The 26,692-nt window shown below is 45.7% G+C and overlaps 1 protein-coding gene across 5 annotated transcripts in view; it reads right to left on the bottom strand.

Annotated features, from left to right (window-relative positions):
- Foxn3 (forkhead box N3) overlaps positions 1–26,692 on the bottom strand; it is a 254,153-nt gene that overhangs the window by 203,237 nt on the left and 24,224 nt on the right. For 3 of the 5 annotated variants that reach the window (XM_013015876.1, XM_013015919.1, XM_013015928.1), the window contains exons 1-2: positions 10,669–10,784; positions 10,091–10,323 (exon numbers count right to left, since the gene is read on the bottom strand). The exons of 1 other annotated variant lie outside the window; for it this stretch is intronic. The gene's annotated coding sequence lies outside the window, so the exon portion shown is untranslated. Of the gene's footprint in view, positions 1–10,090; positions 10,324–10,668; positions 10,785–26,692 lie in introns of those variants that run through there. One more of the 5 variants, XM_013015886.1, reaches the window with a different exon arrangement.

The raw sequence follows: 26,692 nt of genomic DNA, 5'->3' as shown, positions 1-26,692 counted from the left end.
CTCTACCACTGAGCTATCTTCCCAGCCCACATTCACATATTTCTTAATTTCTCTCTATTAGAGATGTGGTAAGAGAAGTTAGAAGGCGTCACTCTGAAGAGAAAGAGGTGGACCAGTCCTACCTGATAGACAAGGTACACAGTTCTGCACGGCTGTCTGTCTTCCAGTCTGAAATGGGTGCAGCCAGAGCTTTGGCTTAAAGTAGCCTCTTCCACCTGAAGATTTCATATAAACGGTGTTCTAGGACACACTCCCCGACTTAAGATGCAAGGCCCATTGTCATTTAAAAACAACCCATTTGCAATTTTCCTCTTAACTGGCCAGTAGTGATAATAATAAATGTCCACAAGTGTTCTAGACCCACAAGGTCTCAAATAAACAAGCTGAGCCATTTAAACTATTGTTTTGCAAATACATTGGACAGCAGGTTCCTAAGGGAAATTCAATTTGGAAATCACTTAGTTTTTGATTGGGGCAACTTAATGGGATCAGAATGCAGCCCCCATCTGGGCTGGAGAGCAAAAGATCTGAATTCTAACTAGTCAACCCCAGTCAGTGTGGGGACTCCATTCCTCTTTTATTTTTTTTTTTTTGGGGGGGGGTTAAGTGTACAGCTGGCAATCCAGCTGAGCACCTTGAAGGCTGTGACCACTGAGTGGTTAAGTAAGCAGTGTGAGCTCCCTGCAGGTGGGAAGACCTGAGAGATCTTTGAGAATGAGGAAGCTAGAGACAGATCTGGTCAAAGACCCCTCAGACAGAATGGCCGCATGGAACTGAGTCATTAGGCATGGTATGTCATTCCTATATCTCTCTATATTCCTGCCCCGCTCCTCCTCCCTGCAATTACGTTGGCTTCTGCTGCTGCCTATGGCCACATATGTGAACCCTTATGACTCTTAGCACCCACAATCCCCAGCTGTTTCAGCAATTCCACTTCATAGTTCAAATTCTCAGGCTAACAATCTGATTGGCTTATCCCAAGTCATGTGACTTCTCCCCCACCACAACTACCTAACAACTGTCAGGAGAGATATGGAAACATCAGCTTGGAAGAAACCCAGGCATGTGTATATTGAAAAAATACCAGGGAGTAACTGTGCTTCCAAATTTCAGGTAGGAGAAGTGAAAGGCACAAACAGATTTAACAAATATAACTGGACTGGATTAGGAAATGCCTTCATTTGCTGAACAAATTTTTACTGAGTGTGTACTAAGTATCTGGCATTTTATTAGCAGCCAGAGACGCCAAGTCTTTTTCTTTTCTTTTTTTTTTTTGGGGGGGGGTCGGTCATGGGGCTTGAACTCTGGGCCAGGTGCTATCCATCAGCTCTTCAGCCCAAGGCTAGTGCTCTACCACTTGAGCCAAAGTGCCACTTCCAACTTTTTCTGCTTATGTGGTGCTGAGGAATCAAACCCAGGGCCTCATGCATGCAAGGAAAGCACTCTACCACTGAGTCAACTTCCCAGCCTCAAGACGCCAAGTCTTTGTACCTGGAGAATGTATGTACGTATTAGTGGATAAGAGCAAGTATCCAACTCCCAGAATACCAGGATGGCCAGAACCTACTCCCACCTTTACAGAGCAAGGGTGTTCACTGGATCCTTTTCAGTCTAGAAAGTTGCACTGTCAGAGGATGAATTCAAAAAATGAATGGGATAGTGGATTGAAGAGAAATTTTGAGCCTGACACCAGTAGCTCATGCCAGTAATCCAGGATATTCAGGGAGCTGAGAGCTGAGAATCATGGTGCAAAGCCAGAGCCAGCTGACAAATAGGAGACAAATAGGAGAGACTGGTCTTCAACCAGCAAAATGCCAGAAGTGGCAATGTGGCTCAAGTGGTAGAGTGCAATCTTAAGTGGAAAAAGCTAAGCAAGAGTGCAAAGTTCAAGCGCCAGTAACCACACACACACACACAAACACACACACACGCACGCACACACGCACACTCGCACACGCTTGGATGGAGCACATGCTTATTATGTATAAGAGCCTGGGGCCCGGTCCCCATCCCAGCAACAAAAACAAAGGGGACTTAAAACACACACATACACACACAGTTTTACATGTGTTTTTATAAAATTGGAGAGAAAGTGGTAAATAAATAACCTTCATAGTTAGGGGTGTGGATAATTTTTGCCCACTCTTACTTCTCTGTGTATTCCAAATCATCTTCAATGGACAGTGCCACCCTCACATTGGATTGTGCATCAGAACGATGAGGGCGTGTTATATTGCAGCTAAATGACCTCTTTCCAGACTTTCTGGTGGCAGAGGTTTAGGCTAGGGCCTAAGGGTTTAGGTCTCTTCACTCTTCAAGTGATGTCTCTGCAAGTCTAGCAGCCACACTTGGAGATCCACTGAATTTGAGAACAAGCAGAGGCAGGGGAAAAAAAAAATCAATGAAAACAAAAGTTTTCAAAGGAAGAATGGGGGTGGTGATATGTCAAGTGACTGAATATGAGAAGGGAGAGATTAAAATCAAATATAACTCCTGAAACGTGGGCTGACCAAGACTATCCTTGAGGTACCAGATGAAATGCTGTTTGCAGTGAGTAGAAAGTTCCTCACTTCCTTCCCATCTGAGGAAAAGCGAGAGACCCAGAACCTGACCTGTTGGTACAATGGAAAACTTATGGTAATCACTGGACTTACTAGTCATGCTCTCTGAGAGAGAAAGAGAGAGAGTGTCCTGGGGCTTGAGCTAGAGCCTTCGGGGGTTTTTTTGCCCTTAGCTTTTTCACTCAAGGCTTCTTTTTTTTTGGGGGGGGGGTCAGTTGTGGGGCTTGAACTCTGGGCCTGGGCACTGTCCCTGAGCTCTTCAGCTCAAGGCCAGTGCTCTACCAGTTGAGCCACAGCGCCACTTCCGAGATATATTTATTAAGCATCTAGAGACTCTATGCCCAGGGCTAGATGAAGGGACCTTAGAAAGGCAAATAAAATTTTTAAAAATTTAATTTTTAAAAAATGGGGGAGGGGGGTGGGAGGGGAAAGACTGGGAGAAAATGAGGGAACAGGTTGGCACTGGTCAAAAAGAAATGTATCAATACCTGACACATTAACTGTATCCCCTCGGGACTTGGCAAACAGTTATAAAGCAGACACCAATACACACACAAAGCCTAATACCAGACCAGAGGTGTAGTGGCTAACTAGTCACATACACACACACATACACACTCACACACACTCGTGTATGAAGGCACCATTCACTTAGACTTCACCACTTGCTAGCCAGGATAACCTCAGCCAAGGTATTTGCCTTCATTCTCTCTACCCACTTTAAAAAAAAAAAAGAAAGGTAAGAATATAACAATACCCACTGTTTTCATCATCTCTTCATCTTTTCATTGCTATAATAGAATGCCTGAAATTTCCTTATAAAGAGAAAAGGTGGATTGGGGGGGTCAGGGGCTCCCAGTTTTACAGGTTCTAGTCTGCCTCAGTTGACTCCGATGTTCTAGGCCTTGGTCAGACGGCATGTTGGAGGAGCAAAACCACTCACCTCATGGTCCCCACCCCAATTACTAAAGAGGCTCCCCCTCTTTTTCACTGTTTCCCAATTCTTATCATCCTGGAGATGAAGTCTTAATACATGGACCTTTGGGGAATACTCAACATCCAAACTCTAACCAGCATTTCAGAGCTGTGATGAGGATATAAAGTATTCGTCAGGAACATACAAGGGGACCCAGGTACTTAGTGCACTATTTGCACAACAAACTTGCATGCAATATGGGGATTATAAAAGCAAAAAGTAAAAAATCAGTATTTACTACATATGAACGCGCGCACGCACGCGCACACACACACGCGCGCGCGCACACACACACAGACCTGTAGTCCGTAGTTGTAGTGGAGGCCAGCCTGAGATTGCAAGTGTGCACCACAATGCCTGGCTGAATATTTTTGTCACCCTAATTTAATAGAAAAGTATACGTCATTCTAATAAGAGGGACAAATTCTCCCTCCCTCCCTCCCACTCTCTGTGTCTCTCTCTGTCTCTGTCTCTCTCTCTGTCTCTGTCTCTGTCTCTCTCTCTCACACACACACACACACACCCCTAAAATATCCTCCGTGAAAAGATACTCAACTGCAAATTGAAGCAATTATGATACTCCTTTTATCTATCTGGATGGCCCAGACTTGAAAAGAATAAGCATGCCAATGTGGGTTGGGGTATTCATAGGAAGATGACTTTAAACCACTATCCAAGAGATTGGGTCTGACGAAATGAGTAACAAATGTATTCAATTCAGCCTAGCCATTGATCTTAAATTGCCAGCTTCTATGAATTTACCTTACAGCAATACCATAACATGACCATGAACTTCTCTACCAGACTATCCCAACAAAGCAATGTACTCCAAGAGAGCAAGATCATTGCCTATTTTACTCAGAGAAGTGTACACGTAGCATTTTTTACAAGTGCCTGACAGGCCAAAAACCAATGAAGATAGGTAGACTGATAGAACCTGAGGGTACAACAATGTATTTTGGAGGCTATTTCCTGGGAAATTATTTGAAGTACTGAGAACTTTACAAATTGCCCAAATCAGAAGCTAAAGGCATATTTTACAGCCATGGTGGCCCTGTGTGCCCTTTGTCCTTTGAATTTGCATTTTCCAGGGGTTTTAAGCAAAGCATTCCATTTTCTGAATCATTCTCATTCTGACAGACTCTATGTGTGAAACGATTTGTAAACAGTTCATAATATAAGAATTGAAGGAAAATATACACGTTCATGCCAAAGCTGTTCACAAAATTAAAGCACGTTTTGATTTTTTCTCCCCAATCAGGAAGGACAAAATGATCCCCTTCTGAAAAGCTGGTCCTTGGAAGAAAGGGAATTGGTACATATCACCAACATTATATTCTGGAACATGAAGTCTATGAACTGGCTGCCAGAGAGCTGAAGTTATGTGTATCAGACTTTCTCTGCTAAGTCTGATGTAGACTCTTAAGACACATGAGTTCGAAACACTTCTTTTTTTTTGGTCATTGTGGGGCTTGAACTCTGGGTCTGGGCGCTGTCCCTCAGCTCTTCAGCTCAAGGCTAGCGCTCTACCCACTTGAGCCACAGAGCCGCTTCTGGTTTTCTGAGTGGTTTATTGGAGATAAAAGTCTCACGGCCTTTCTTGCCCAGGCTGGCTTTGGCTTTGAGCTGCGATCCTCAGATCTCTGCCCCCTGAGTAGCTAGGATAACAGGCATAATCCACTGGCACCCAGCTCAAAATACTTTTTCCCCCATCCTGGGGCTGGAACTCAGGGCCTGGGGCTGTCCTTAAGCTTCTTTTTCTCATGGCTAGTACTCTCGTCATGTGAGCCACAGCACTACTTCTGGCTTCTTCAGAGTGGTTTATTGGAGGTAAGAGTCTCAAGGAATTTCCTGCCTGAGTTGACTTGGAATTTCGATCCTCAGATCTCAGCCTAAGTAGCTAGAATCACAGACATGCAATGCAGCACCAGAGCTCAGCTCAAAATACTCGAGTCAAGAATTTTTTGCCAGGTGCCAGGTGGCCCTTGCCTATAATCCTAGCTACTCAGGAGGCTGCAATCTGAGGATTACAGTTCAAAACCAGCCAGAGCAGAGAAGACTGTGAGACACTTAGCTCCAATTAACTACTAAAAGGCTAGAAGTGGAACTGTGGCCTAAGTGGCAGAGTGAGTAGAAAAGCTAAGAGACAGCACCTAGGCCCTGAGTTCAAGCCCCAGTACTGGCATGCATAAGAATGTGTGCGCGTACACGCGTGTACACGCGTGTGCGCGCACACGCGCGCACACACACACACACAAAACTGTGGGAGAAAGAAATATTTGCTCTTTTTCTTACAAGAGATGAAATGTGTTATGTCTTTTCTTCCCCCAAGAGCTTACAGAAAATCCGTGCCCAGCTGAGGCATCCCAAATACAGAATTGGCAAACTCTGACCCACTGCTCCTAGAGGAAATACAGGGCTTAGGTTCCTGAACGTCTCTGGTCAATTATTCCATCAACAGATCAGTTCATAACCACACTTTATTTGTGTTTCCATTTAAAGAAATTCTGTTGAATAGCTATTATTAATTCATTAGCACTGAACTCTGTTAATGTCTCTGTGACTCATGTCTGAATGAACCCTGTCTAATCCATGTATTTTCTCTACAAGACTCATGACAACTATCTTGCGTTCAAGAATACCACAAACACAAACAGCCAGTAAGCATTTCAGCCACATTGGAGCGCCATTTTAAACAGAATCACCACAAAAGCACCACAAAAACTGTGATGTTAAATAGATGGAAAAGGACATTTACTTACCTGAAGAAAGTTAAAACAAAGAGGCAATGTTACTTCCCTCAGCCTCAACCAGTCATGTAAAAAAAAAAAAAATCATCTGGGTGCCAATGGATCATGCCTGTAATCCTAGCTACTTAGGAGGCTGAGATCTGAGAATCATGGTTCAAAGCCAGCCTGGGCAGGAAAGTCCATGAGACTCTTATCTCCAATTAACCACCAGAAAACCAGAAGTGGTACTGTGGCTCAAGTGGTAGAATACTAGCCTTGAGCTGAGGAGCTGAGGGACAGCGCCCAGGCCTATAGTTCAAGCCCAACAACCTACCAAATTAAAAAAAGAATGTTGAACTCATGTGTCTTAGAGTCTACACCAGACTTAGCAAAGAAAGTCTGAGCAGAAAAGCTCAAGGACAGCGCCCAAGCCCTGAGTTCAAGCCCCACAAACGACTCCCCACCCCCCAGCCCCCCAAAAATCAACTGGATAGGGAATATCAAACAGATTGCAGGTGTCTCTGTATCCAGGGATCCAGCCTCATATGTCTCTTGCTGATGGCATGGGGCATAAAAATAATGAAAAATATTGATCACTTCACAAAAAAGAAATGTAGGGTACACAATCAAGCCACCATCTACAAACCCTAGCTATGGGTCAGATATATGCAGCCTCCTCAGCCCTTGCATCCCATGGAGATTGTAGAGATCTTTCCTGGTCCCCCATCTCCAGTGAGCGCAAGGAACTGGTGCTGTATTTACCCAGGCCAAGAAGTGCCTTCTCTAATTGGACTTTTCTGAGGAAAAAGAAAGAAAGAAAGAGAGAGAGAGAGAGAGGGAGGGAGGGAGGGAGGGAAAGAGAGAAAGAAAGAGAAAGGAAGAAAAGAAAGAAAGAAAGAAAGAAAGAAAGAAAGAAAGAAAGAAAGAAAGAAAGAAAGAAAGAAAGAAAGAAAGAAAGAAAGAAAGCAAAATCTGGGCACCAGTGGCTCATACCTCTAATCTTGGCTACTCAGGAGGCTCAGATCTGAGGATCACAGTTTGAAGCCAGCCAAGGCAGGAAAAAAAAATAAACCAGTGAGACGCTTCTCTCCAATGAACCATCACAAAGCCAGAAGTAGAGCCGTGGCTCAGGTGGTAGAGCGCTAGCTAAGCCTTGAGCAAAAAAGCTCAGGGACAGTGCCCACATCCTAAATTCAAGCCCCGGGACTGGACAAAGGAAAAAAGAAAGAAGTGGTATTCACAAACTATTAGAACATTATATTATGTAAGTGATCAATCTAAGGATAGGTGCTGCAAAGGAAATCGCCACGTGGATTGCTAACTCCGTGGGTATGTTCAACAGCACCGCATTTCTCTGTACTTAAAATCAGATGCCTCTGACTGGTTTCAAAGATTTGGCCTCCAAACAACCAGGTGTCCTTTTCAAGTTGGCATTTCCTCTACAGAGGGATACTGAGCATCTTTCCTGTATGCCTCACACAGGGCTAGGCCAGCTGTCTAACAATATGGATCCCAGAAGGGGGTGCTGCCCACGTTGGTGACGGCAGCCACTGACGCCTCTTGCACGTAGCAAATTTCACAGAGACCTCCGAGCAGGGGTCCAGGGGCCTTGGCCCATATATCCTGGACAAGCATCAATGTACCATAAGTGCCAGGGGGAGCTACCCAAAGGCCCAGGGTGGGCATGCCCCAATGTCCCTGGGCTTCTGGATGGAGTCCAGTCCCAGGGTGTGAATGTCAGAATTCTCCCGAGGCTGCCCAGGCCTTTGCTCAAAGGGAGGGATGGACCTGTGACATCCCTTCCAGGAAACTCCACCTGCTTACTGGCAGGTCTCGGCCAGCCTTCTGTACATACCAGCCTCCAGGGCATGGCTGAGGCTCAGGAAGGAAACAGCAGTGGTTGGTTGTTCTTAATGACTTTGAGGGAGGCAAAAGGAGAAAGATTATGCAGACAGGGAGAGAGGGGAACAGGTGGAGGTGATACCCTCCTCTTCCTGAAGTCCCTCTGATAGAAGCAACAACAACACACCCTACACCCTTGGAGTGAGGGGTACAGTTACCCAAGAGATGTCAAAACAGCTGAGATTCATCCAAAAGGGCTATAAAAAAGAAGACTCCAGGGGCTGGGAAGGTGGCTCAGTGGTAAAGCGCTTGCCTTGCATGCATGAGGCCCTGGGTTCGATTCCTCAGCACCACATAAGCAAAAAGAAAAAAGCTGGAAGTGGCGCTGTGGCTCAAGTGGTAGAGCGCTAGCCTTGAGCTGAAGAGCTGAGGGACAGTGCCCAGGCCCAGAGTTCAGTCCCCACGACCGGACCCAAAAAAAAAAAAAAAAAAAAAGGAGACTCCGTGAGCACTGCATGTGCCCTGCCGACTTCAGGACCCCACTTCTTTCTCTCTTACAAAGAGAAGACTGTCACTGCCTCCTCCTCTTCCTCCTCCTCCTCCTCTCTTCCTCTTCCTCCTCCCTCCTCCCTCCTTCTACTAGCCTGGGAAGCAAGTAGATAAGACCTTATTTGGCCTAAGGCCACCCCCCCCATCATCCAGAGTCCAGATTGGGGGCTTTATACCAACCTACCAATAGCTAAGAGGCTTGCCTCAGTTTCCCTGACATCTTACTTTCAAAAATAAACTTTGTCTCTGCTCCCATTTCGCCTGCCTCATCATTCGTTACTTGGAGAAGAGAAGGCACTCAAGACCCCTAGACAAGATCAACCTCGTGCTGAGAAACATCAAGATGGTGGGAGGGGAGGAGTAGTTGAGTCATGGCCATTGCCAACGATCCTGGGCCTCCATGTCGCTGGATCTTGAAAGGTCTTCTAGACCCCTTTGTAGAGATAATACAATTTTCCTTTGGCTCTGCAAATCTGGCCCAGGAACTTTGCCCTAGACCAGGTTTTCACATCCGTATCATATTGATGTTCAGAACAGCAATGGTACACATCTATTCTGAATGACCCTTCTCTCTCCAAACCCTTAGACACGCTCTGCCCTGAGCTGCCCACTGCCACCTGAGAGAGAGAGAGCCTGGCTTCACTGCAGCGTGACCACTCCCTCGCTTGTGCGCTGTCGTGGACTAACTATCACACCAAGCACAAAGGAAACAAATAACACACAGTCATTGCTGGGGGAGGAAAATAAATGTTCTTTATCCACTTCATTCTGTCTGGCAGACACCAGCAAAAGATTTATTTTTAATCCCCCCTACACACATACACTCCCCAAACTCCTCATCTTAAACTTGGGGTGCATTAAGGCATCTGAAATGTGTTTCTAAACCAGCACAGAGCAAGCCAGGGAAGGTTTGAATGAAATACAAAAGCCAACGCAGACCTGAAGGGGACAGGCAGCCCACAGCTAGGCAGCCAACTGCCAAACTGTCATTTTGCTCAGCGGCACAACAGAAGGCTCAAGTAATGACAACCACAAAACTCATTTAAAGTCTGAAAAGGTGACTAATGAGCTCATTCATGCTGGCTATAAATTATTCACTACAACACTGATCCTACTCAAGACAAAACAGTAAACTTTAAACACAGGCATGGCCGGCCTTCCAAAAGTGCAGTTATATCTGTAAGACTTCTCATAATGAGAGCTCCTAGTCTCTCATCCACTGTCACAGTATTCTTCTGTTTACTTTTGTGAAATATATATATATATATATATATATATATATATATATACTGCCTTTAATCAAGTTTAAACAGACACAGCTGTTAAACATTTATTTCTCTGTTGAGGGTTTTTTCCCCCATTAGTTATTACAAGCAATCATGGTGTTCTAAAAATAGCAGCAAATTATATTCTCTAGAAAATTGAAGGCTGACCTTAAAATGAAGTCCAGGTCTTCAGAAAGAATATTCATAAATGCACATGTTGGATATCTGACATATAAAAGGAAAACAAAAGAGCCAGCATTTTTCACTCTTGGAGAGGTTTGCAATTTGCTTCCAAATTTCCTTCGGTTCGAGTAGATACAGGTTGATTCAAAAACCTCACCACAAACAAGCTGTTTTCAAGGGTCCTGTTTTGGTTCAGATTGTCACTAAAATAGATAATGCTAAGGGAATGAAAGAAGAAAAATGTCTCAATTTAAGCTTTGGGGGCACAGATAAATAGCAGCAGGTTTGTTGAAAACTCACTACCGTTACTACAGCCTACTTTCAGTTTCCTGTTTAATATTAAATAAGGAATTTTAGCTCTTCTGTTTTTATAAACTGTGCTATTTGCTGCTACTAAAAGCTCTCTCTTGACTGTAGCTGAGTAGGCCCACGTATTTCAAACCAGTTTCTTTTTTTAATCCTACCACCTATTTTCAAGACATCATAGTTAACAGTTTCAAATCTGTTTAATAGATGTTTTGTTGTTGTTGTTTAAAAAAAAAAGTCCCCAAATAAGTACTTACATTAGCTCTTGGTCAGATTGCTGAACGTTTTGTATTTTTAAGCTGCCTGGAATACTTTGAAAAGGAGTCACAGAAAAGCCACAAAAAGAAGGGGGACAAAAAGTACTCATGCTCAAAGGCCGCCAGATGGAGGTTATAACTAATCAAAAGTGAAAGCAGAAAAGTTTGAATTGTGTCCTGAGATGTAGAGGAGGAAACCAACCGTCTTGCTAAAGGTATGAAAAAGAAATGCCTTTAGCAAGAAGAGGCAGATTAAGACCCAAACATTGACTTCAACCTGAGCCTGAGCCAAGCTCTCCATCTCATTGTTTTCATAAGAATTAAAGGCTTGTCCAGTCCTTTTTCTTGTCAGATACAAGGCAGTTTTTTTTTTGTTTTTTGTTTTTTTTGGGTTGTTGGGCCTGAACTCTGGGCCTGGGCGCTGTCCTTCAGCTCTTCAGCTCAAGGCTAGCGCTCTACCACTTGAGCCACAGCACCACTTCAGGCTTCTTCTGCTTATGTGGTGCTGAGGAATCGAACCCAGGGCCTCAGGCATTCAAGGCAAGCACTCTACCACTAATCTACCTTCCCAGCACCCTCAAGGCAGATTTTTTTATAAGAGCATTAGAGGAGTCGTTCAGGATTTATATCAAAGTTCTTTGCCACCTACCAACAGCAATCAGGTTAGTCTTTACACATATTAAGTATTGTAGGAAAGTTTGTTTTTGTGCCAAGTACTAGGACTTCTGAGGGCTGTCCCTTGGCTTTTTTTTTTTTTTCTCAAGGCTGGTCTTCTGCCACTTGAACCACAGCTCTACTTCCAACTGTTTGATGGTTAATTGGAAATAAGTCTCAAGGACTTTTCCACCCAAACTAGCTTCTAACTTTGATCCTCAGATGCTAACCTCCTGAGTAGCTCAGATTATAGGTGTGAGCCACAGGAGCCTGGCTTTGGTTCTCTGGTTTGGGTAAATTTTACTTTTTCTTTCTTTTTTGCCAGTCCTGGGGCTTGAACTCAGGGCTTAGGCACTGTCCTGAGCTTCTTTTTGCTCAAGGCTAGCGCTCTACCTACCACTTTGAGCCACAGTGCCACTTTCCAGCTTTTTCTGTTTATGTGGTACTGAGGAACGGAACCCCAGGCTTCATGCATTCTAAGCAAGCACTCTATCTCTAAGCCACATTCCCAGCCCTAAATTTTACTTTTTTAAGAGTAATTTTAAGTTCCCAACGAAATGGACTGCAGCCTCTGCCCACCATGTGTCTGTGATGTTATTGGGTATTGAATTTGGGAGGAGGGAAAAGAGGGGGCATCAGTGGTGGGGCTTGAACGAAGGGCCCAGGAGCTGTCCCTGAGCTCTTCAGCTCAAGGGGAGCACTCTACAACTTGAGCCACAGCAGCACTTCCAGTTTTCTGGTGGTTTATTGGAAAAAAGAGTCTCACGTACTTTCCTGCCTGGGCTGGCTTTGAACTGTGATCCTCGTATCTCAGCCTCCTGAGTAGCTAAGATTATAAGCTTGAGCCAATGACACACAGCTAAATTTTTGTTGCTGTTGTTGTTGCTGCTTGAACTCTGGGCCTGGGCGCTGTCTCTCAGCTCTTCAGCTCAAGGCTAGCGCTCTATCACTTGAGCCACAGCTTTTTCTGCTTATGTGGTGTTGAAGAATGGAACCCAGGGCCTCATGCATGTAAGGCAAGCGCTCTACCACTGAGCCACCTTCCCAATCAAGCAACATGTAATGTAAAACAAAAGTTCCAAGCAATGAAATGGAAAGCATCCAAAACATCATTGTGTTGAAGTGTCAGCAGCTCTGCCACTCACCTCCCATTGGAGTCCTGTCTCCCCTCTGCAGAGGGTATGGACAAAGCGCCGCTTTGAAGCTGAGCCACGTGCTCCATCTTTCCCAGCCAGGTGTCTGGCAGGCACTGTTCACTTCCCCCTTTCTTACAAAGAAACCTGGCATTCCCAGAGTTCTTCTGGACTCCATCCTGCCCCAGCCATCCCTGAGGAGGCCCCCAGATGATGTCCCTTTTGCCTGGGCACATTAAAGACCACAGTCAAAACAACGAAGCCCAAGTCCCCAGGTATGCAATCCACGGAATCCGCAAACACGCACAACAAAAATTCTCCAAGGCTTCCTCCGTGCCTGGCCCCTCGTCCTTGCCAAGAGTTTCACCTGCACTATTTATTAGGACCTTCCACTCCCTGGAAGAGGATGACTGTGTCCTCATGCACCGAAAAGGGCCTTGGAGTTCTTAGAAGTGGTCAACCGCAATCCATCAGCAACTGGTACTTAGAGGAAGGAGATGAAAATTGAAGACAACCCCCCACACACACCAAGATTTCTTACTTAACAGTCCATAGAATGCTAGCCTGGCATCCAGCATGGTGAGGTAGGCATTGAAGAGGCGGGTCCAGAGGCCATAGAACTTTCTTTGATTCTCATGCTCAAAGTTATGTAGTTACCATCTGCCAGTGGAGAAATACCCTTGACCACCAGTCTAGCACTATTTACCAAAAGGTAACTCACAGAGAACTGGATCAAGATACCTCCACACAAACCTTTGCTTCAGTAAATGCACTTGCACATGCAGCAAGTGCTCAGATCTCAGGAGGCTGAGATCTGAGGATCGCAGTTCACAGCCAGTCTAGGCCAGAAGTGGAGCTGTGGCTCAAAGAGGTAGAGTGCCAGAATCGAGCTAAAAAACCAAGGGAGAACGTGAGGCCGAGTTCACACCCTAGTATTAGCAGGTGTACACACACACACACACACACACACACACACACACACACTTACACTTACATGTATTTCAAGTGGGAAGTAAAACTCTTATTGAGGAGCCCAATGTCACTGGGGCACTGCAAAGCCTTCATAAAGTACCCCCCTTCACTGGAGACTGAGAGGAAATACCCTCCCTAACTAAAGCCTCCCCCTGCACCTTGATGACACAGCTAGAGCTCATTCCTTCAGGAAACAAAGCCAAGAGCTGGGCGCCTTGTGGCTCAGGCCTGTCAGGCTAGGTGCTCAGGAGGCTGAGATCTGAGGATCGTGGTTCAGAGCCAGCTGGGACAGGAAAATCCATGAGACTCTTTATCTCCAATGAACTACTCAGAAAAAGCTAACAGTGGTACTGTGGCTCAAGTGGTAGAGCCCCAGCCATGAGCAAAAGAGCTCAGGGACACTACCCAAGCTCCAAGTTCAGGCCCCACGACTTACCAAAAAAAAAAAAAAAAAAGAAAGCAAGAAGTAAAATTATCTTGGTGCCATAACTTAAAATCTCATGATTGACCAATGGCTCCATAGAAAGTGGATGCAGTGGAGAGTTGAAGTCTGTGGTTTAGTTCTTGAGAAATGCTCAGTCATCCCTGGAGGGCTGATCCCACTGCTATTTAGAGTAACTGGCTCCTGCCAGTAACACGCCAGACCAAACCTCTTAAACCATCCCTGTAACAGCAACCTCCCGGCAGAGCAACCAATGTCGATAGGCATGAAAGTCAACCTGGCCCGGCATTGCTGGTCACCACTGAATGGACAACTAAGCTGTGTTGGCCATGCTACCACCTCCTTGCTCACTGAGCAGACCACGATTTTCCTGCCATTGTCCAGGGCTCCTCCCTCTCATTCCCTCCATTGTTTATTTTTCTTTCTTTTTTTTTTTTTTTTGGTCGGTCGTAGGGCTTGAACTCTGGGCTTGGGCGCTGTCCCTCAGCTCTTCAGCTCAAAGTTAGCACTCTACGGCGTGAGCCACAGTGCCACTTACGGATTTTCTAGTGGTTTATTGGAGATAAGAGTCTCACAGTCTTTCCTGCCCCGGGTTGGCTTTGAACCTCGACCATCTCAGCCTCCAGAGTAGCTCCGATTGCAGGTGTGAGCCACAGCCCGGCTTTGTTTATTTTTCTTGATCAAAATCTACCACTCCTGCCTACGAAGAAGGTTACCAAAGCTGGCTGCTCGATTTATCATTTAATCTAAACAGAGCTATTTACTCACTTACTAATTACATTCTTAGCTTTATAGTTCTGGCCAGGAAAGGTTTATTCATTACCAAAAACCAATTAATGTAAGAAGAAAATGAAATCTACAAGGTTAGCCTTAGGAGAAACTTCACTCTTGGTAGCATACAATCCTAATTTAATGACAGAACCAAATGAAGGGGCTCAGGGCCCTAGGTCAGAATGAACACATCTGGTTTCCTCTCCCTTCTCACCTGCACCCTCAGCCTGGGGTTTGAGTAAAGATGGTTTTATTGCCTACCCCAAGAGGTTGGATGGATGAAGAATGATCTGGCCAGACACACAGGAGGAGTTAGGGGTAGGTCCAATTTCTTGTCACTATTTCTACTTGGAAGTTTCTGCCATAGTCAAACCTTAATATTTGAAAATGGAAGATACACCTGATGCTGGTAGCTCATACCTACAATCTTAGGCTACTTAGGAGCTGAGATCTAAGGATTGTGGCTCAAAGCCAGCCCCTGCAGGAAAGTCCATGAAAAAACTCCAATCAACCACCACAAAACAAGAAGTAGGGGCTGGGAAGGTGGCTCAGTGGTAGAGTGCTTGCCTTGCATGCATGAGGCCCGGGGTTCAATTCCTCAGCACCACATAAGCAGAAAAAGCCAGAAGTGGTGCTGTGGCTCAAGTGGTAGAGCCCTAGGCTTGAGTTGAAAGCTGAGAGATAATACCCAGACCCAGAGTTTAGGCCCCACGACCACAAAACACACACACACACACACAAGAAGTACAGCTGTGACTCAAAGTGATAGAGCACTAGCCTTGAGCACAGAAGCTCAAGGACAGCACCCAGGCCCAGAGTTCAAGCCCCAGGACCACCACCAACAACAACAACAAAAAAAAAAGAAAATGAAGGATACCTGAACAAGTTTAGTCACTGGCTTCGAGCCTCATGCCTCAGATAGTAACCTAGCTCAAGTGGTAGAGGCCCTGAGTTCTAGCCCTGGTACTGGTATGCACGCGCACAGACACACACACACACACCAACCAGAACAACACCACCAAAAACTCAACAGCCCTAAATGAATGACTAGTGTATGACTATGACTAAGATGACCTTATGTGTACATTTGTGCTTAGGTTCTTTTCCTCCCCAGTAGGAAAATCCATGGCCTTGTGCATGAAAGTGGTCGACCACCTCACTACATCCCCTAGCTTGTCTGTTTGCTTATGTTGTTACTGTTGTTTTTCCAACTTTGAGGCCATCTTGCTAAGTTACCCAGGTTGGTCTTGAACTCCTTACATAGTTCATAGTCCTCAAACTTGCCTCAGTCTCCAGAGTTGGGATTATAGGTATGTGCTGCTATGTCTCATGAAGGAACAATTCCAAAATTATGAAGTTACAAGGATGACTGTCAGTAACTACAACAGTAAAAGATAATCTAATTAACCCTTATTGTATGCTTATGAGAGGATTCAAAATGAAAACACTGGTGCTTAAGCCTCAAGACCTGCTCTCTCTCTCCCAGGGCCCCTTCTGGGTTGAGTAAGGACACTTAGTAATCAAGATTAATTGCTGTCCAAGAAAACTGAAAATGTCATAAAAACCTACAGCTCATAGCTAAAACTCCAGCTTCCCCAAATTGACAATAGTCCTAAAATTTTACATGACATTAATAATAACTGCTTGCGAAGCTTGACAATTTTTCTAAACTATCAATAATTTTTTAAAAAACACACAACAAAACACATCCCAGCCATTCATGCCAGAGCAATGAACAAATTATCTTGCTATTGCCTCCAGAGAAAATGGTATTCCAAAATGATTGTCAGAGGAAGAAATGATCCAAGAGGACCCAGCCCCCCCAAAGATGGAGGACAAAAACCCAAAGTGAACAGACGTTGAACAGCTGACTAATACGTCTATCATTCTTTTTTTTTCCCCCTAAGATTTTGTGATTTTTTAGGTTGTCAGTCTTTTACATCTCTCCTTGTTTATGTCTTCTTTCATCATTTGAAATACATGCTCATGTTTATACTTGGCTGGAGTTGGATAAGGGGAGGGCTGAGGATTTTTTTTAATGTTAACCAAAGGCCTCACACAGGCTGAACACCCCCTCTATCGCTGCCCTACACCTCATTCTCTGTTTTCTATTTGTAATTTTATATTGTTTCCTTGAAGAGGATTTCTCCAGCCATGCTCCAGTCAATTTTATATATAGCTATACCTCCTATGTATTATCTATATTATATTTCCACCAGCAAACTGCAGTTGGAGACCAGCCTAAGCAGAAAAGTCTACAAGACTCCATCTCCAAAATAATCAGCAAAGGGCTGGGAAGGTGGCTCAGTGGTAGAGTGCTTGCCTTGCACGTATGAGGCCCTGGATTCGATTCCTCAGCATGCCACAAGCAGAAAAAAACAGAAATGGCACTGTGGTGGCTCAAGTGGTAGAGCACTAGCCTTGAGCTGAAGAGCTGAGGGACAGCGCCCAGGCCCAGAGTTAAGGCCCACAACCGACAAAAATAATAATCAGCAAAAAGCCACACTGAAAGAATGGCTCATGCGGTAGAGTTCTAGCTTAGCAAAGCAAGCCAAGCAAGTATGAGGCCCTGAGTTCAACTCCTCATAGTGCAAAAAATTAATTTAAAAAAAAAATCTCTCCAAACTTAATGGGCTACAGGCCACCCGAAGTTTCTTGGGAGCACTCACCTCCAACTTTTCAATAGTGCTACCTTGATGTAGGTAATTTATGGGGAGGAACCTGGGCCTCCAGGCCAAGGTCTCAACTGAGCAGTAGCCTCCAAAAAGGAAAACCCAGAGCTCCAGACCAAAATTCAAGGCTGCTTCAGGACCAGCCCGCCCCTAAGGCAAGAAGGGAAAGACACACCGTTCCCAGCACTCAGTTCCTCAGCCAGGGGGCTGGAGGATTAGGGAGGAGAACTCCCAAACCCTCAGAGCAGAGAAGCAACTTTAGTTGAAGACCAGAAAAAGGGTTGTCGGCAGGGGGTCACCCCTGGACTCCGGCCTTTGGGGAGAGGGGTAGGGCACCAGCTCGTTCTACCCACGTTCTTTTGGTTTAGGGGTTGCTGACTGGCCTCTTGGTGATGGTGGGGGTGATGGTGGGGTAGGCTGGGTGGGTGAGGGGGACTGGATGTGGACGCTCTTGGAGAAAGACCAGGAGAAGAGATCCCCAGACTTCCGGCCCTTTCCCCCTCCACTCTGCTGCTCCCCAAATCCTTACCCAGCCACCAGGCTAGGCCTCCTCCCAGCCTCAGCATTCTGAATAACGACAACCAGCGCACACCACCAGAACGTGCCTCCTCAGAGACATCTCCTCCACGATCAGCGCCAGGGCACCAAATCCGCTCTTCAATGGACTGGTCCACCCACATTTTTCTACCACTCGTTTTATGTTTAAAATGATGAAATCCAGGCCAGGCACTGAATGGCTCCAGCCCTTAATCCTAGCTACTCAAGAGGAGATCTGAAGATCTCAGTTCTAAACCAGTCCAGGCCAGTCTGGAGCCCAGTGCTGGTGGCTCATGCCCATAATCCTAGCTAGTCAGGAGGCTGAGATCAGAGGACTGCGATTCAAAGCCAGCCTGGGCAAGAAAGTCCATGAGACTCTTATCTCCAATGAACCTCCAGAAAACTGGGAGTAGAGTTGTGGCTCAAAGTGATAGGGCACTAGCTTTAAACAAAAGAGCTCAAGGACAGCACAGCACACAACCTTGAGTTCAAGCCAGCACAGAGACAGAGAGGAGAGAGGGGGGGGGGGATGGGAAAAGAGAGACAGACAGAAGATGGCTTGTAATTTACCTTCTTGACCGCTTTACTGGTAATCACAGGTACATGGGCTCCATCCCCAACACCCCTTCCACTTGACAGAGTTAGCTCGCAGGTGCTGAGTGAGGGGGTAAAGATGAGCAGAACTCCACAGAGAAGGGCCACTCAGTTCCAGTAGCCCCGATGAATTAGCATCTCCAAGGGAATTAAGGAGGCGGAAGTAGGCGAGTCCGATCCTGGGGGTGGAGCTGTGAGCTCTTCCAAGCCCCACCCAGTGCTTTGGAGGCTATCAGGCCGGCAGGTAGAATGCTCCACCCAGATTGGGGGGGGGGCAGGGAATGGAGGAGGGGAGGCCTTTCTAAATGGCTCTTTTCCTTCCTGATTCCCATACTCACCCTGATATTTTCAGGCAGTTTCACTACAATTTATAATCATCCTGATACCTTAACACACAGTCATTCAATTTGCTACACCTGTCTTTGGGCTTAGACAACAGGTGTACCTTTACAAAACCTTGAGATGTGAGGATCGAGATTGGAATCTAGCCCAGGCAGAAATGTTCACGAAACTCTCATCTCCAATTAACTAGCAAAAAGCTGGAAGTGGAGGTGTGGCTCAAGTGGTAGAGTGTCATCATTGAATGAAAAAGCCAAGTAAGAATAGAAGGCCCTTAGTTTAAGCCCCAGTTTAGGCACAAAAGGGGGAAGGGGAGGGAGAAAAGGGAAGGAGGGGGAGGGGGGGCTCTCTTCTGAGCCGGGTGAATTGGCAACATTAGCAATCTCTGCTGAGGCAGGTGCTGGCGGCACACGCCTGTAATCCTAGCTACTCAGGAGGTTGAAATCCAGGGACCTTGGTTCTGGAAAGTCCAGGGGACTCTTCTCTCCAATTAACCAGCAAAAACTGGAAGTGCCGCTGTGGCTCAAAGTGGTAGAACACTAGCCTTGAGTAGAAGAGCTCAGTAACAGCCCCCAGGCCCTGAGTTCAAGCCCAGGACAACCAAATCATCATCATCATCATCATCATCTCTGCACTCTGCTGAGTGCAGAGATTTAACGGAGGAATTGGTTAGTCTGTCCAGGAAGTCAAGTTTCCATGAGAAGGACTGTATTTCTACTTTTGCTGGGATGGACTCCAGATCTTGTGCATGCTAAGCAAGCACTCTACCTCTGAGCTACATCCTCCCCAGCCACTGCTTTTGTGAGACAGGGTCTTGCTATTTAGCTTTGAACCCAACCAAGTAGCCCAGGCTTGTGATCCACCTATCTGACTTTTCAGTCCAGGTGCATACCCCACCCTATCCAGCAGCTCCTACTTTTTACTTCTAGTACATCTCTTTTAAAGACCCAGCGGCCAAGGCCAGGCACCAATGTCTCACGCCTGATATCCTAGCTACTCAGGAGGCTGAATTCTGGAGAACTGCAGTTCAAGGCTAGTCTAGGCAGAAAAATTCCCTAGACTCTATCCTCAAAATAACCAGCAAAAAGCTGGCCTAAATGCATGGCTTAAGTGGTATAAGTCCTGCAGAGTAAATATCCCAAGGAGGCAAATCCCAGGACCTGAGTTCAAACTCGTACCACCAAAAATAACCCAACAAAAGATTTTTATTTTATTTTTTTGCTATTTTTTAACATTGCTAGTTTCTATCCCAATACATTAACTACCTAAAACAACTTCATTTTCCTGGAATAATTAAACAAAGTTCCTTCCTTTCTTTATAGTTTAAGCTATAAAGAAACCATGGAATTCTTCTCTGGAATTCATTAGAGTTTCCTGGTATTTTTAGCAACTCCCTAAAGACCACTAGAAAACCTTTCTGTTCAAGGTCCCCACAAGTCAGTCACACTCGTCTCCAAGACAGGAGAACTAGAATAAACTTGTCGGACATGATGACAAAGGTCCTGAATTCCAGCCCAGGCTGAGAGACACTTGAAGAATGTGCACAGCCCTTGGAGAGGTACCCAGAAGTGAGCGGAATGAACACAGGGCTGTGAGCCTTGACATTTATCTTCAGACTTACCTCCTCGTCTCTAGGATGGAGCCAGCTACCAGCAGTCAAGCTTCTAAGCATGCAATAATCAAGAGTCCCCTCACTCCCTGTCAGCACCAATAAGCACTGCTCATGGCTACTGGTGCTGACCAATCAGGAGTCTCTTTGAAACACAATTGTAATTGTTCCAATTCTTCTTGGAGATCCAGATGCACAAAGGTGAAATGGGAGAGTCAGTGGATGGTCCACAGGATCAAAACAGAAGATTCAGCCCATGCAGGGAGATTTATTTTCTTCCCTTCCTTCCTTTCTTCCTTTCTTTCTTTTTCTTTTTTTTTTTGACAGTCCTGGGGCTTGAACTCAGAGCCTGGGCACTGTCCCTGAGTTTCTTTTGCTCAAGCCTAGTACTCAACCACTTGAGCCACAGCATCACTTCTGGCCTTTTCTGTTTATGTGGTACTAAGGAATCAAACCCAGGACTTCATGCATGCTAAGCAAGCCTCTCCCAGTCCCTGCCAGGAGATTTATTACCTTGCTCCTCTGAGGGGAAAATACTCAGGCTGGTTATTCTGTGGCTCCTATGCCTGGATCTGTTCCTGAGAGTCTCTCTAACATATCTTGCTTATAACCAGGTCCTCACAGTCATGGGCTGACTTGGCTGTTTATTGCTTGTTGAGGTGCATTGTGTATTTCTTAAAGAATCGCAACTTCCAATTTTTTCCTAAGCAACTAATCTTTCCCAGCCACAGACAGATTTATATACAGGCTGAGGCCCAGCTACAAGGCTGTCCACCAATCAAACTCAACACGGTTTTCTGTCTTTTCTTTCCGGCTTTCTTTTTTTTCTTCTTTCTTTCTGTCCCTCCTTCCTCCCTTCCTTCCTTTTGTACCCATATGGCCTTGAACTCATGGCCACGATGATGTCCCTTATCTTTTCTTGCTGACACTCTACTACTTGAGCCATAATCTACTTGCAGTATTTGCTAGTTAAGTAGAGATAAGAGTCTACAGACCTGTCAGCCTGATGTTGACTTTAAACCAGGATCATAAGATCTCAGCTTCCTGAATAGCTAGGATTGTAGATGTCAGCCCCTAGTGCCCAGTGCAACATTTCTTGCTTGCTTGCTTGCTTTGTGCTAGTCCTGGCACTTGAATTCAGAGTCTCAGCACTGTCCTGGAGCTTTTGTGCTCAAGGCTAGCGCTCTAGCACTTGAGCCACAGCTCCATTTCCAGCTTTTTGGTGGCTTATTGGCAATAAGAGTCTCACAGACTTTCCTGCCTGGGCTGGCTTTGAACCACGATCCTCGATCTCAACCTCCTGAATAGCTAGGGTTATGGATGTGAGCCACTGGCACCCAGCTCCAATGCATTTTTCTTATAACCAACCAACATTAGGAAAGCACAGAAAGGAGTCATCTAAAGTAGATCAGCAAACTTCAATGTTTGGGCCAAATCAGTTCACTTCTTGTTTTTATAAATAAAGTTTTATTGAAACACAGCCACGTTCATTCATTTATGTATCTTTCAAGATTGCTTCAAAAGCACAGACAAAGTTGAGTACTGATGACAGAAACCACAAAGACTACAGAGGCCCTTAATTCTGTCTAGCCCTTCCAGGAAGGGCTGCTGACCCCTGCGATGTAGGGAGAGAGGCTGACAAAGCAGAAAGACACTTGGGTCCTGGTTCTGTTGTTCCTGAAGGCTCAGCTTTGTAAGGTCAAGCAAGCATTTCTATCTCAGGGTCCACTTTACTCCTAAGGCCAGGATTAGTCATGGGTGGTAACTGCATGACAAATAATTAGCTAATACCCCAGAAAATGCTTTGGGATCCTGCAACAGGAAGAACTGGCTGTTTGTTTTCTGAAGGGCAAGAGGCTAGCCCTAGGTAGAGCAGGATTTTATGGTGGGAGCAGGAAGTGATCCTTTGTAACCAGCTTTACTCTGCATATTGTTTTCATTAGAGTCCCAGTGACTCCCAGAGCAGGCCAAAGTTCTGGGTGATAAGGGACTGCAAGCTAAAACAGCTTGAAAGCAGGAGAAAGAGATTATCAGCCCAGGCCAAGCCATTCAAGAAATGGTGCAGGTTTTTTTTGTTTGTTTGTTTTTTAAGGGAAGCCAGGCACTAGTGGCTCAGGCCTGTTATCCTAGCTACTCAGGAGGCTGAGATCTGAGGATCATGGTTTGAAGCCAGCCCCCAGCAGGAATGTCCATGAGACTCTTTTTTTTTTTGGGTCCGACTGTGGAGCCTGAACTCTGGGCCTGGGCACTGTCCCTCAGCTCTTCAGCTCAAGGCTAGCGCTCTACCACTTGAGCCACAGCACCACTTCCGGATTTTTTCTTTTTGCTTATGTGGTGCTGAGGAATCCAACCCAGGGCCTCATGCATGCAAGGCAAGTGCTCTACCACTAAGCCACCTTCCCAGCCTCTTTTTTTTTTTTTATACCAATTAACCACCCCAAAATAGCCAGAAGTGGAAGTGTAGCTCAAGTGGTAGAACCCTAGCTTTGAATGAAAAAAAAGTAAGGGACAACACCTAGGCTGTGAGTTCAAGTCCCAGTAATGGCACCAAAATAGAATAAGAAAGATAAAAGTATGAGGAAGGTCTTTGGCTGGGGGTGTAGCTCAGTGGTAGAGCCCTTGGGTGACTCTTGCAAGACCCTGGGTTTGAACCCCATCTCTGCAAAAAAAAAAAGAAAATAGCATTTTAGGTCTGGGAAGGTGGCTCAGTGGTAGAGCGCTTGCCTTGCATGCCTGAGGCCCTGGGTTCCATTCCTCAGCCCCACATAAGCAAAAAGGAAAAAGCCAGAAGTGGCTCTGTGGCTCAAGTGGTAGAGCACTAGCCTTGAGCTGAAGAGCTGAGGGACAGCGCCAAGGCCCAGAGTTCAAGGCCCCACAACCAGACCCCCCAAAAAAATAGCATTTTAAATTTGTTGATGGTTGGGTGCTAGTTGTTGACGCCTGTAATTCCAGCTATTCAGAAGGCTGAAATATGAGGATCAAGGTTCAAAGCTAGCCTGGGCAAGAAACTCTAATCTCCAATTAAGCACCAAAAAAAAAAAAAAAGGCCAGAAGAGGAGCTGTGGTAGAGTGCTAGCCTTGAGCACAAAAGCTCAGGGACAGAGGCCTTGTCCCTGAGTTCAAGCCTAAGATGAGGGGAAATCGTCTAAGTCTGACTCCTACTCTCTGCTACCACCTGTCCTGGGGTCACCTGACCTCTGAGCTCAGAATCCCCATCTCGAAAGAAGGGAGGGTGACCACCTACACTGCACACTGTCATAAGCCACCAGAGGAAAATGTCAACACCTGTGCAGCTTGACCGATGGAGTTGCTGTCCTTTAGTTTTTCTTGGGGTGCAGGGAGATATGGCTGAGTTACTCAAAGGAAACGAATCATAGCTGCTTTTATTTGCTTGGTGAGAGGCACTTTCTGAATTTAATTAGCATACATCGAACACAGACGCTCATTTCCCATGGGAGGACATTAGTGGATGGCTAGCAGAGCCGGCGCTGGGGACTGGAAGGGCTCCTGGCTCCTGTCCTGCCTTCTGGGAGCTAGAGCTTACGATCCTAGACCCTAAGCTGAGCGCGTGCCCTGGAGGGGTCCCTGCTACACTCAGAAGAGCTGGGGAGCTGCTGACCGCCACCAAGGCCTCAGAGCAAGGTGAAGGAAGAGATGGGTCTAGAAATTGAGTCTCATCATAACTGCTTTTTGGGTTTTCCCAGTACTAGACTTGAACTCAGGGTCTTGTGCTCAATAGGCAAGTTTTCTGAGCCACACCTCCAGCCCTTACCATTATTTCTTTCTCATCTAGAAAGTTGTTTTATGATTATACAAATTATTTTGAGTGGGGTGCTATAAGATCTGTCCCGGTGCAGACCCCTCCCTACCTCTTGGCTAAGTTTCCACCCAATAGCTGTGTCACCTAGGTAACTGGCACACCTGGAAACAGGCACCTCCCCCTCCTGCTAGGTTACGTTGGGCCACCCCAGCCTTCCAACTGACTACAGTCAGGCTCCAGGCCCAGAGGTCACATCCAGACCCAGTGTGGCTACACCTTTCCCTCACCAGGCCACACTCTTCCTTTCCCTGGCCTAGGTAAGTCCTGGCCCAGGGTGGGCCGCCCCTTCCTTTTTCAGCCATGCCTCTCCACCCTGCAAGGCAGGGACAGCAGTTTGGTAAATAAACTAATTTTCCTTCCTGAATAGCACGTGGTGTTCTCTTCACTGGCTACCTAATGAAACCTACCTACTTAATATACCTTACCGGTGCCAGTGGCTCATGCTTGTAACCCTAGCAACTCAGGAGGCTGAGATCTGTGGTTTGAAGCCAGCCAGGGCAGGAGAGTCCATGAGATTCATCTCTAATTAACCACCAGAAAACCAGAAGTGGTGCTGTGGCTCACAGTGGTAGAGCGCTAGCCTTGAGCCAAAGAGTTAGGGGCAAAGCCTAGGCCCTGAGTTCAAGCACCATGACCAACCTAATAAATAAATACATAAAATAAAATAAAATTGTGGTTATTATGGAAACAAAGGCATGTCTCATTGCTGAAAACACCTGCATTTCTGCTCACAACTTAAATTCTTCCAGAGATTTTTTGTTGTTGTTGTCAGTCAGGAAGCAAAGATCTGAGGATCACAGTTCAAAGCCAGTCCCACTGGGAAAGGCCATGAGACTCTTATCTCTAGTTAACTAGCAAAAAGCCAGAAGTGGAGCTGTGGCTCAGGTAGTAGAGTACTAGCCTTGAAAACAAAACAAAACAAAAAAAGAAACCCAGAAACAGTGCGCAGGCCGAGTTCAAGCACAAGAACCATCAAACACACAAAGAAACCTGTTGGAGAGTAAAAAGGTTGAACTCTGGAGGATCATATCCAAACCAGTCTGGGTAGAAAAGTCTCCTCAGGTTTGTCTCCAAAATAACTAGCAAAAAGCTGGGCTAGAGGTGTGGCTCCAGTGGTTGAACACAAGCCCAGCAAGATGAACAAGTGTGAGATTCTGAGTTCAAACCTCAGTACCAAAAGATAAAATAAAATCTATTTTGATAACAAAATTGAGCCCTAGGTGGGCAGAGAACATAACATATTGACCTTATCACTGCATACTTTCTAATGTTTCTCACAGTGTAGGTCCTCAAAAAATAAATAACTCAAGTGACAAAAACTGACTGCATAGTGCTGCACGCTGTAGCTGGCGACTTAAGCCCCTCCCCTTCATTTGAGGATTTTGTTTCTTCAAATTTTCTGTCAGATAAACAGTTCTGTCCCTACATTTCGTAAAGAAGTTTATCTTCCTATAATGCAGTCCTAACTGAAGATGGCTGGGTCAAAGATGATTATTCGTCTTGTAAGGCCTTGGATCACTGATGCCAAATGGCTGTCCTGAACGCTTATCCACACTTGTACCCTCTACCTGGCGACATGTAAGAACAAAAGGCTTGGAGTTCTCACCAAAGATATGACTACATGAGTTAAGGGGGAGACTGTGGAATCTTTCAGTGAGTATTATAGTGTACATTGGCTGAGTGTGGTGATGCATGCCTATAATCTGAGCTACTTGAGAGGTAGAAATAGTAAGACCACCCTCCAACGTCAGTCTGGACCGTGAGTGTAAGGCCCTATCTGAAATAACAGGTTAATGCCCCAAACAATTGAAAATAAAAGGCCATGGGACTTGGCTTAAGTAATAGAGCACTTGCCTAGCAACCACAAGGCCCTGAGTTCAATTCTAGTGCAGAGAGAGAGAGAGAAAGAGAGAGAGAGAGAGAGGGAACAAATGGCTGCAATCGCTCCAATATCTAGCATTCTCGGCTCTATAAAAGCCTCACTGTGAATTTTCACCAGTCTCTCTGTGACACCTTCTCTGTGGAAGAACCATGTGGTACCTAACATCGCCTCAAGCAAAATGACCCACTCTCCATCACTCAGATACATCCTAGACCAGGAAATGCACCCCACGCCCCAAGAGTCTAGTAGGTTCCTTTGGACAAAGCTCAGAAAACCCAATCTTTCCTATAAACAGCGGCCCACACTAAATCTGTGTCTCTCTGGCACCAAGTCTGTTTTGCTTGACTTGTCTATAAATATCTGCAGTTAAAAGTAAATGTCCACAGTCATTTCTAGATTCTTTTCACACACCCCACACACTCACACATACGTGAACATACACGGTACCCCCGTTCACTGCAAAAACACACTTTTCACAGTTGTTTCTTCGAGTTTTGTTCTTCCTAGCATCAAATCAGATTCCAAATGAACTCATGCATCATATTGTAATTGACTCCCCCAGCAAGGCAGAGACGGCTTTGTCACCATGCACACAGGAC

The sequence above is a fragment of the Dipodomys ordii genome, unplaced genomic scaffold (assembly GCF_000151885.1).
Source record: "Dipodomys ordii isolate 6190 unplaced genomic scaffold, Dord_2.0 Scaffold2, whole genome shotgun sequence".
NCBI lineage: Eukaryota > Metazoa > Chordata > Mammalia > Rodentia > Heteromyidae > Dipodomys > Dipodomys ordii.
The sequence above is the reverse complement of the archived record's forward strand: the minus strand, read 5'-3'. Positions and strand labels throughout refer to the sequence as shown.